Below are 13,302 nucleotides of genomic sequence, written 5' to 3' on the forward strand. Positions count from 1 at the left end.
CGTATCCCCCTTATGTATTATACATGGAGATCATATCCCCCCTTATGTATTATACATGGAGATCATATCCCCCTTATGTATTATACATGGAGATCATATCCCCCCTTATGTATTATACATGGAGATCATATCCCCCCCTTATGTATTATACATGGAGATCATATCCCTCTTATGTATTATACATGGAGATCATATCCCCCCTTATGTATTATACATGGAGATCATATCCCCCCTTATGTATTATACATGGAGATCATATCCCCCCCTTATGTATTATACATGGAGATCATATCCCCCCCTTATGTATTATACATGGAGATCATATCCCCCTTATGTATTATACATGGAGATCATATCCCCCCTTATGTATTATACATGGAGATCATATCCCCCCCTTATGTATTATACATGGAGATCACATCCCCCTTATGTATTATACATGGAGATCATATCCCCCCCTTATGTATTATACATGGAGATCATATCCCCCTTATGTATTATACATGGAGATCATATCCCCCCTTATGTATTATACATGGAGATCATATCCCCCCTTATGTATTATACATGGAGATCATATCCCCCTTATGTATTATACATGGAGATCATATCCCCCTTATGTATTATACATGGAGATCATACTTCCCCCCCTTATGTATTATACATGGAGATCATACTCCCCCCCTTATGTATTATACATGGAGATCACATCCCCCCTTATGTATTATACATGGAGATCACATCCCCCCCTATGTATTATACATGGAGATCATATCCCCAATGTATTATACATGGAGATCATATCCCCCTTATGTATTATACATGGAGATCATATCCCCCCCTTATGTATTATACATGGAGATCATATCCCCCTTATGTATTATACATGGAGATCATATCCCCCTTATGTATTATACATGGTGATCATATCCCCCTTATGTATTATACATGGAGATCATATCCCCCCTTATGTAATATACATGGAGATCATATCCCCCTTATGTATTATACATGGAGATCATATCCCCCCTTATGTAATATACATGGAGATCATATCCCCCTTATGTATTATACATGGAGATCATATCCCCCCCTTATGTATTATACATGGAGATCATATCCCCCTTATGTATTATACATGGAGATCATACTCCCCCCCCCCTTATGTATTATACATGGAGATCATATCCCCCTTATGTATTATACATGGAGATCATACCCCCCCTTATGTATTATACATGGAGATCATACTCCCCCCTTATGTATTATACATGGAGATCACATCCCCCCTTATGTATTATACATGGAGATCACATCCCCCCTTATGTATTATACATGGAGATCATATCCCCCCTTATGTATTATACATGGTGATCATATCCCCCCCTTATGTATTATACATGGAGATCATATCCCCCCTTATGTATTATACATGGAGATCATATCCCCCTTATGTATTATACATGGAGATCATATCCCCCCTTATGTATTATACATGGAGATCATATCCCCCTTATGTATTATACATGGAGATCATATCCCCCCCTTATGTATTATACATGGAGATCATATCCCCCCCTTATGTATTATACATGGAGATCATATCCCCCCTTATGTATTATACATGGTGATCATATCCCCCCTTATGTATTATACATGGAGATCATATCCCCCCTTATGTAATATACATGGAGATCATATCCCCCTTATGTATTATACATGGAGATCATATCCCCCCCTTATGTATTATACATGGAGATCATATCCCCCTTATGTATTATACATGGAGATCATACTCCCCCCCCTTATGTATTATACATGGAGATCATACTCCCCCCCTTATGTATTATACATGGAGATCACATCCCCCCTTATGTATTATACATGGAGATCACATCCCCCCTTATGTATTATACATGGAGATCATATCCCCCTTATGTATTATACATGGAGATCATATCCCCCCTTATGTATTATACATGGAGATCATATCCCCCCCTTGTGTATTATACATGGAGATCATATCCCCCTTATGTATTATACATGGAGATCATATCCCCCCTTATGTATTATACATGGTGATCATATCCCCCCTTATGTATTATACATGGAGATCATATCCCCCCTTATTTAATATACATGGAGATCATATCCCCCTTATGTATTATACATGGAGATCATATCCCCCCTTATGTAATATACATGGAGATCATATCCCCCTTATGTATTATACATGGAGATCATATCCCCCCCTTATGTATTATACATGGAGATCATATCCCCCCTTATGTATTATACATGGTGATCATATCCCCCCTTAAGTATTATACATGGAGATCATATCCCCCCCCCCCCTTATGTATTATACATGGAGATCATACTCCCCCCCCTTATGTATTATACATGGAGATCATACTCCCCCCCTTATGTATTATACATGGAGATCATATCCCCCCTTATGTATTATACATGGAGATCATATCCCCCTTATGTATTATACATGGAGATCATATCCCCCCCTTATGTATTATACATGGAGATCATATCCCCCCTTATGTATTATACATGGAGATCATATCCCCCCTTATGTATAATACATGGAGATCATATCCCCCCTTATGTATTATACATGGAAATCATATTCCCCCCTTATGTATTATACATGGAGATCATATCCCCCCCTTATGTATTATACATGGTGATCATATCCCCCCTTATGTATTTTACATGTAGATCATATCCCCCTTATGTATTATACATGGAGATCATATCCCCCTTATGTATTACACATGGAGATCATATCCTCCTTATGTATTATACATGGTGATCATATCCCCTTTATATATTATACATGGAAATCATATTCCCCCCTTATGTATTATACATGGAGATCATATCCCCCTTATGTATTATACATGGTGATCATATCCCCCCGTATGTATTATACATGGAGATCATATCCCCCTTATGTATTATACATGGAGATCATATCCCCCCTTATGTAATATACATGGAGATCATATCCCCCTTATGTATTATACATGGAGATCATATCCCCCTTATGTAATATACATGGAGATCATATCCCCCTTATGTATTATACATGGAGATCATATCCCCCCCTTATGTAATATACATGGAGATCATATCCCCCTTATGTATTATACATGGAGATCATATCCCCCCTTAAGTATTATACATGGAGATCATATCCCCCCCCTTATGTATTATACATGGAGATCATATCCCCCCTTATGTATTATACATGGAGATCATATCCCCCCTTATGTATTATACATGGAGATCATATCCCCCCTTATGTATTATACATGGAGATCATATCACCCCTTATGTATTATACATGGAGATCATACTCCCCCCCCCTCTTATGTATTATACATGGAGATCATACCCCCCCCTTATGTATTATACATGGAGATCACATCCCCCTTATGTATTATACATGGAGATCATATCCCCCTTATGTAATATACATGGAGATCATATCCCCCTTATGTATTATACATGGAGATCATATCCCCCCCTTATGTAATATACATGGAGATCATATCCCCCTTATGTATTATACATGGAGATCATATCCCCCCCTTATGTATTATACATGGAGATCATATCCCCCCTTATGTATTATACATGGTGATCATATCCCCCCTTAAGTATTATACATGGAGATCATATCCCCCCCCTTATGTATTATACATGGAGATCATATCCCCCCTTATGTATTATACATGGAGATCATATCCCCCCTTATGTATTATACATGGAGATCATATCCCCCCTTATGTATTATACATGGAGATCATATCACCCCTTATGTATTATACATGGAGATCATACTCCCCCCCCCCTCTTATGTATTATACATGGAGATCATACCCCCCCCTTATGTATTATACATGGAGATCACATCCCCCTTATGTATTATACATGGAGATCACATCCCCCCTTATGTATTATACATGGAGATCATATCCCCCCCTTATGTATTATACATGGAGATCATATCCCCCTTATGTATTATACATGGAGATCATATCCCCCCTTATGTATTATACATGGAGATCATATCCCCCCTTATGTATTATACATGGAGATCATATCCCTCCCTTATGTATTATACATGGAGATCATATCCCCCTTATGTATTATATATGGAGATCATATCCCCCCTTATGTATTATACATGGAGATCATATCCCCCCTTATGTATTATACATGGAGATCATATCCCCCCTTATGTATTATACATGAGGATCATATCCCCCTTATGTTTTATACATGAAGATCATATCCCCCCTTATGTATTATACATGGAGATCATATCCCCCCTTATGTATTATACATGGAGATCATATCCCCCCTTATGTATTATACATGGAGATCATATCCCCCCTTATGTATTATACATGGTGATCATATCCCCCCTTATGTATTATACATGGAGATCATATCCCTCCTTAATCTCCTCTTCTCAAGAGAGAATAAATTCAGTTCCTCTAATCTTTCCTCATAGCTGATCTCCTCCATGCCTCTTATCAGTTTGGTTGCCATTCTCTGTACTTTCTCCAGTTACCCAATGTTTTTTTTGTGAATTGGTGCCCCAAACTGAACTGCATATTTCAGATGAGGTATTACTACTGATTTGTACCGGGGGGGGGGAATGATACCTCTCTCTCTGGAGTCTATACCCCTTTACAAAAGAGGATTTTGCTCACTTTAGAGACCACAGCTTGGCATTATTAAGCTTGTGATCTACCAGAACCCCCATATCCTTCTCCACCATTGCTCCCCCAGATCCTTCTCCACCATTGTTCCCCCAGATCCTTCTCCACCATTGATTCCCCCAGATTCTTCTCCACTATTGATTCCCCAGATCCTTCTCCACCATAGATTCCCCCAGATCCTTCTCCACCATTGACCCCCCAGATCCTTCTCCACCATTGACCCCCCAAATCCTTCTCCACCATTGACCCCCCCAGATTCTTCTACACTATTGATTCCCCCAGATCCTTCTCCACCATTGTCTCCCCCCCGACACTTCTCCACCATTGACCCCCCCAAGATCCGTCTTCACCATTGACTCCCCCAGATCCTTCTCCACCATTGACTCCCCCAGATCCTTCTCCACCATTGACCCCCCCCCCCAGATCCTTCTCCACCAATGATTCCCCCAGATCCTTCTCCACTATTGATTCCCCCAGATTCTTCTCCACTATTGATTCCCCCAGATTCTTCTCCACCATTGATTCCTCCAGATCCTTCTCCACCATTGATTCCCCCAGATCCTTCTCCACCATTGATTCCCCCAGATCCTTCTCCACCATTGATTCCCCCAGATCCTTCTCCACTATTGATTCCCCCAGATCCTTCTCCACTATTGATTCCCCCAGATCCTTCTCCACCACTGACCCCCCCCCAGATCCTTCTCCACTATTGATTCCCCCAGACCCTTCTCCACCATTGACCCCCCCAGACCCTTCTCCACCATTGATTCCACACTACCAGGAAGATCGATCGATATTGCTATGATGAGCCTCTCATACTTTGACTTTTTTTAAGTGAAATTTTAACTTTTTATGTGAATAAAACTGCGAATACTACACTCAGAGGTACATTCTTCCATGTTTATAATGATTAAAGTACCCTTTGGTAGACATGTGGGGACCAGCCTTTGCTTTCAGCAACTTATCTATCAAAATAGTGGTTGCCCAGATAAATTTGGGAAAGTGAGGGATGGCTGGTTGAACAGGTCTGGTTTTGTTCCCATAGACCTGACGTTCCATAGGCCGTTTGTGTATTATAAGTTAACTTTTTCGACCATTGTTTCTTTAATTGCAGTATTGTACTATAGAAACATAGAAAAGTGACAGCAAAAAAGACAAAGTGGTCCATCGAGTCTGCCCATTTTTTTTTTCTAATAGGTCAACATTAGCAACTGCATTGCTGTAACCCCAGTCCAATATTTGTATTTGCACTCTAGAAATTTATTTAGTTTTTTTGATGTTTTAAAAATACATTTTAAATATACCGTGTGTCTTTAAAAATACAAATCTACATTTTTGGAATGCATTTACAAATATATGTTAAAATGACTTTTTTATATGTTAAAAAAAAAATCAGAAAAATATATTTAACCGCATGCCGCCCAGCCACAGGGCAGCACTCACAGGCAAAACCACGTTTTAAGACGTGTGTTTTGTAAACAAATAGGGGGCGCATGCAATGCGTGCCGCCGCCCTATTTGTCCTGCGGATCACCGCCGCAGATGTCAGTCGCCGGGTCACAGCCGCTCCTTAGCGGCTATGTCCCGGCGATCGGCAGCAAACAGTGACAGAGAGCACAGCTGCAGTAGCTGTGCTGTCTGTCACTTCCTTCTCAGCTCGAGGATGACCTGATCGAGAAAGAACAGTTTCTCTTTCTCGATCAGCCTTGTCCCACCCAGTACACACCCCGCCCCCTAGTAAAACACTCCCCCTCACTCCTATAACCCTTCCCTGCAAAATAAAGTTAACCCCTTCCTCCCCAGTGCCATTAGTACAGTGTCAGTTTTTTTTTTTTTGCAATGATCACTGTATTAGTGTTTTTGGGGATGTCAGTGACCCCAAGTCAGTACCCCCCAATGTCAAAATGTCCGCCGCAGTCGCGCAGTCCCGCCATAAGTCGCTGGTCGCTGCCATAAGTCCCGGATCACCGCCATAATTCGCTGATCGCCGCCATTATTAGTATAAAAAAACCCCTAAAAATCCCAGTATCTTTCCCGCCATTTGTAATCACTATAACTTTCACGTAAACCAATTAATTTACACGTATTGGGTTTTTTTTTAGCAAAGACATGTCGCAGAATGCATTTTTGCAGAAATTTTTGACTAAATTTGATTTTTGCATTTTTTTTTACTGGACATGTTTTAAAGCAAAAAGTCCAAAATATTGTTTTTTTTTCCTCAAAATTGTCAGACTTTTTTTTTTATAGCGCAAAAAATAAAAATCGCACAAGCGATCAAATACCACCAAAAGAAAGCTCAATTTGTGGGGAAAAAAGGATGTAAATTTCATTTATGTATCATATTGCATGACCGCGCAATTGTCCGTTAAACTAGCGCAGCGCTGTATAGCAGAAAAATGGCGTAAATTGCAGTATCTATACCATAGTTTGTAGACGCTATAACTTCCACACAAAGCAATCAATATACACTTATTGGGATTTTTTTTACCAAAAACATGTAGCAGAATACATTTTGGCCTAAATTTATAACCAACTTTGAGTTTACTATATATTTTTTATAGCTGAAAATAAAAAATATTGTTTTTCTTCAAAATTTTTGGCATTTTTTGTTTATAGCGTGAAAAATAAAAAGCGCACAGGTGATCAAATTACACCGAAAGAAAGCTCTATTTGTGTGAAAAAAAGGACGTAAATTTCGCTTGGGTGCAGCATTGCATGACCGCGCAATTATCAGTTGAATTAGTGCAGCGCCGAGTAGCAAAAAGAGGCGTGGTCATTAAGGGGGGTAAATCCTCTGGAGCTCAAGTGGTTAAAGAATAAATATTTTTAAAAATATATATTTTTTTAAATATAGTCTTCAGATTTTTTTTAACATATGAAAAAGTCACGGCTAGTTGTCTACTTTGGAACCTTTTCAATAGGTTTAATAAACATTTTATTTTTATATAAAAAAAAATACACTTTGGTACCAGCTGCTGCGCCCACTATTTTTAAATAAAGTCTTCAGATTTTTTTTAACATATAAAAAAGTCACGGCTAGTTCTCTACTTTGGAACGTTTTCAATAGGTTTAATAAACATTTTTTTAATATAAAAAAATACACTTTGGTACCAGCTCCTGGGCTCACTATTTTTAAATATAGTCTTCAGATTTTTTTTCTAACATATAAAAAAGTCATGGCTAGTTCTCTACTTTGGAACCTTTTCAATAGGTTTAATAAACATTTTTTTTTTTATAAAAAAAAAAAAATACACTTTGGTACCAGCTGCTGGGCCCACTATTTTTAAATATAGTCTTCAGATTTTGTTTTTTAACATATAAAATGTCATGGCTAGTTGTGTACTTTGGAACCTTTTCAATAGGCTTAATAAACATTTTTTTTTAATATATATAGAAAAAAAAAATAAACAAATAAACTTTGGTACCAGCTGCTGGGCCCACTATTTTTAAATATAGTCTTCAGATTTTTTTTTTAACATATAGAATGTCATGGCTAGTTGTGTACTTTGGAACCTTTTCAATAGGTTTAATAAACATTTTTTTTTTATTAAAAACAAAATACACTTCGGTACCAGCTGCTGGGTCCGCTACTGTTTGGACACCACACACACACATATTATAGAACTACAAAAATAATTAAAAATGGGTAAACCCCTCAAAATGCACCCTGCTGAAAGTATTATAGGTTCCTTGAAGAGTACCATTGACATTCTGTGGTAAGTACCTCTGAAGGAGAAAAAAAACAATATCTGAACTTTGTACACAGATTGGTAAAACGTAAGTATTTATGTCATCAAGATTTTCTCTTGAATCAAGATACCAGAAAATGTCAAGCTGAAAAATATGCAGCGATTTTGCACACAACTAGGACTGTAGGAATGAACCAATTTCTCATTTTTTGCAGCATGTTGGCTGTGAAAAGCATTCTTTTTATTGAAGACTGCTCCCCGGGGGCAGAAAATAATAAAAAAAAAAAGTATAAGCATTATACTTACAAATTTTTCAGATTCCTTTCCTTGAAATCTCTGGGGGACAACGGTCATGTATTTTCTGAGCATTTATTTCCTTATTGCGCTGCGCGACCTGAGTTACGTGTGTGTCCACACTCACCGGCTACTTTATAGGTCCACCTGTTCAATGGCTTGGTAACACAAATTGCTAATCAGCCAATCACATGGCAGCAGCTCAATGCATTTAGGCATCTAGACGTGGTGAACACGACTTGCTGAAGTTCAAACCGAGCAACAGAAAGGAGATTTAATTGACTTTGAACCTGACAGGTTGGCGTTATATAAGTACCTGGAATAAATAAATAATAATTTAAAAAAATATATATATTTTTCATTATTATTATTATTTGTTCCGGGTACTTATATAGCGCCATCAATTTACGCAGCGCTTTACATATATATTGTACATTGACATCAGTCCCTAACCCTCAAGGGGGCGTACAATCTAAGGTCCCTAACTCACATTCATATATACACATACTAGGGCCAATTTAGACAGGATTCAATTACCTACCAGCATGCCTTTGGAGTGTGGGAGGAAACCGGAGTACCCGGAGGAAATCCACGCAGGCACAGGGAGAACATGCAAACTCCAGGCAGGTGGTGCTGTGGTTGGGATTTGAACCAACGACCATAGTACTGCCAGGCGGAACCATGTAGCCACTGTATGTGTGTATATATATATATATATATATATATATATATATATATCAGGAGTGATGCTGTGCATTGTCCAAAAGAGGATAAAAGAGACCTTGAGGGAATACAGCCAAGAAAAAGGTGGAGGGAGGACTTATGTATATATACTCTCTCTACTCTTGAAGCAAGCAGCGGTGTCCTATTTATCGTTTCTATAGAAAATTAAACTTCACCTAAATCATATCAGAACAATAAAGTAACATAAATAATCATCCAACCAGGGGCGGACTGACCATTTGGAAACTCGGGCACTGCCGAGGGCCCGGGGTCAGTAGGGGGCCCCATGAGATGCCCCTGGTACCTTTTTCATAGGCTTTTTTGAGTGTGGGCAAGAACACAGGGGCCCCATGATCCCCTATTGCCCGGGGGCCCCATGAGTTGTCAGTCCGCCCCTGTACCAGCCCCTTCCTTTCCTGAATGAACACAATGAGTGATCGGTACCTATCACTCACTGTGTTCATTCATAACTGAAGTATAGTAAACTGTGTTTTTTTTTGTTGGGGAAGGGGGCCCTGTCAGGTTGGCTGTATGGGGCCCCGCGGTTTCTAACAGCAGCCCTGGCTCTAAGTCCTAGGAACATCCAGTCTCAGGGTAGGATCCATGGGCTGTAGGGGTTTAATACCAAATAGGTGTAAGCCAGGTTACTAAATGTTATACTTTTATGAACATCTAGGGTAGCAAGTCAAGATCCTCCAAAGTCAAGTTATTTTTTTTCTAAATAAAATGTATTCCTGTTTAAACCCTTATTAACCCAATTTTTGCTATTAACATTTAATTTAAAACAAAATTATGAAAGTGTCATTTAAAATGGACAAAGTATAAAATAAAAAGTGTGATTTTTATTTTTATTTTCATTTTCTTTTCGTTCTTTTACTTTATAGATTCCATAGAGAATAAAATAATGTTTTTCAAAACAAAGCCTAGACTCCCCCCAACCACCATCATCACCACCACAAAAAAATTATAAATTACCTTTTTATTGTAATGACAGTTAAATAAAACAGCTCATGTGATGTAAAAATGACTCTGGTCCTTAAGGTGTATACAGGTATGAGACTTAAAATGGTAAGCGACCCCAAATGTATACACCTTTTTTTAACCATTTTTCTATTAACATTTAATTTTTATTTTAAATATCATTTTTACTTTTTTAAATAACTTTGCACCACAATTTAAATGGTTCAAGTTATATTAGAAAATGTATGACTTTTATTTTTATTTTCATTTTTACTTAATAGATTCCATAGAAATAAAATTATGTTTTTCAAAACAAAGCCTAGACCCTCCCCCCCCACTACAAAAAAATTATAAATTACTGTGTTATTGTAAGTACTGACAATTATTGCACTTATTGTGGACTGGTGGACAGTCTGGTTGGAAGGGGCCATCCCAAAACTCTTCCCACAAAGTTGGGAGCCTGAAATTGTCCAAAATGTCTTGGTATGCTGATGCCTTAAGAGTTCACTTCAATGGAACTAGGGGGCCAAGCCCAACCCCTGAAAAACAACCTCACACCATAATCCCCCCTCCACCAAACTTTACACTTGGCACAATGCAGTCAAGCAAGTACCGTTCTCCTGGAAACCGCCAAACCTAAACATGACCATTGGACTGCCAGACAGAGAAGCGTGATTGGTCACTCCAGGGAACACATCTCCACTGCTCTAGAGTCCAGTGGTGGCGTGCTTTACACCACAGCATCCGACACTTTGCATTGCACTTGGACATGGAAGGCTTGGATGCAGCTGCTCGGCCATGGAAACCCATTCCATGAAGCTCTCTACGCACTGTTGTTGGGCTCATCTGAAGGCCACACCAAGTTTGGAGGTCTTTAGCTATTGACTCTGCAGACAGTTGGTGACTTCTGCGCACTGTGTGCTTCAGCATGCGCTGACCCCGCCCTGTCATGTGACGTGGCCTACCACTTGGTGGCTGAGTGGCTGTTGTTCCCAGTTGATTCCACTTTGTTATAATCCCACTAACAGCTGAGCGTGGAATATTTAGTAGCCAGGAAATGTCACGGATGGACTTATTGCCCAGGTGGCCACCTATCACGGGACCACGCTTGGAGTCACTGAGCTCCTGAGAGCGACCCATTCTTTCACCAATGTTTGTAGAAGCCGTCTGCATGCCTAGGGGATGGATTGTGTACACCTGTGTCCATGGAGGGGATTGAAACACCAAATTCAATGATTAGGAGGGCGAAGCCAATACTTTTGGCAATATAGTGTGTATTAAACATCAAGTGTTTAAAATGCATTTGGGATAAGTCATCTTTTAATTGGCCTTGGAAGCAATAATATCCTATTGGTGATGCTTTCTCCTCTTACCTCTTTGTACAGGATCCTTGTCCAGCCTGTCCATCAGTCATTGCAGATAATGATGTGAAGCACAAGCATCCACCCAATCTTAAATAGCAGGTGGGTGGGACTTTAACCGAAAACTTAGATAACTGGATTTTCAGGTGCTTCTTCGAAAAGGAAGTAAAAAAACAGGAGGAGTAGCAGAATATGTTTTGAAAATGCTAAATATGCCCATGTTGTGTGTGAGAAATATCTTATTAATTGAGAACTTTGTGTAAAAAAAATAAATTTCATTTGTTTTCCGCATTTCCCAAAAACCTAGTGAGCAGCTTGTTATGGGGGCACTCGTGTATGCTAGCTCTGAGCTCCATTGACACACAGAGCACTTCTCAGCCCCGCCCCCTGACCCCTTCTCCCTGGCTGTGATTGACAGCAGTGGGAGCTGCAAAATTCACATCTAAAGACTGGTAAGTTGCAATGTGTTACATTTTTTTCATGGGTTTCAGAATACTTACACATTTATATTGTATATGATTAGAGATGAGCGAATCGAAGTATCCGAAGTGGAATTCGAGTCGAATATCGGAAAAATTTCGATTCGTGCCGAATCCGAAAAATAGCCTAATTCGGACGCGCGAATCGAAATTTTTCAGAAAATGGCGGCTGACATGTGCGGCGACGGAGCGGGGATGTCTGGGAAGGCGCGCAGACAAGGCGCGCTGACCCATAATGCATGCCTCAACTACATGTGATCGCATCAGCCTATCAGCAGCCAGCCAGCCAGCACTGTGTAATGGTCGAGCTATAAATAGCAGCCATTTTGGAATTCTTCATTTGCCTGCAGTTATTGAACAGAGGCAGACCGCTCTGTACTAGGGACAGGGACAGAGTTAGGGCCACAGAAACGATAATTGGGGACAGAGAAAAGTTACTTAGGGACAGAGAACCATTACTCAGGGACACAGACTTGTTAATGAGGGCCACAGAATCGTTATTTAGGGACAAAGAAACGCTAGTTAGGGCCACAGAATTCATAATCAGGGACAGACAGAATTGTTACTCAGTGCCAGAGAATTGTTACTTAGGGCCACAGAAACGTTATTAGGGCCACAGAATTGTTACTCAGGGACAGACAGAATTGTTACTGAGTGCCAGAGAATTGTTACTCAGGGACAGACAGAATTGTTACTGAGTGCCAGAGAATTGTTACTTAGGGCCACAGAAACTTTAATTAGGGCCACAGAATTGTTACTCAGGGACAGACAGAATTGTTACTGAGTGCCAGAGAATTGTTACTCAGGGCCACAGAAACTTTACTTAGGGCCACAGAATTTTTACTCAGGGACAGACAGAATTGTTACTGAGTGCCAGAGAATTGTTACTCAGGGACAGACAGAATTGTTACTGAGTGCCAGAGAATTGTTACTTAGGGCCACAGAAACTTTACTTAGGGCCACAGAATTGTTACTCGCACAGACACAGAATTGTTACTCGCACAGACACAGAATTGTTACTGAAGGCCACAGAACTGTTACTTAGGGCC

At 39.6% G+C, this 13,302-nt stretch overlaps 1 protein-coding gene across 1 annotated transcript in view; it reads right to left on the minus strand.

The window, feature by feature from the left end:
- LOC149432286 (dendrite extension defective protein 1-like) overlaps nucleotides 1-13,302 on the minus strand; it is a 71,937-nt gene that overhangs the window by 21,396 nt on the left and 37,239 nt on the right. The gene's annotated exons all lie outside the window — the stretch shown is intronic.

This window comes from Staurois parvus, unplaced genomic scaffold, assembly GCF_062004578.1.
Source record: "Staurois parvus isolate SC_StPar_1 unplaced genomic scaffold, SC_StPar_1.0 ptg002174l, whole genome shotgun sequence".
Lineage (NCBI taxonomy): Eukaryota > Metazoa > Chordata > Amphibia > Anura > Ranidae > Staurois > Staurois parvus.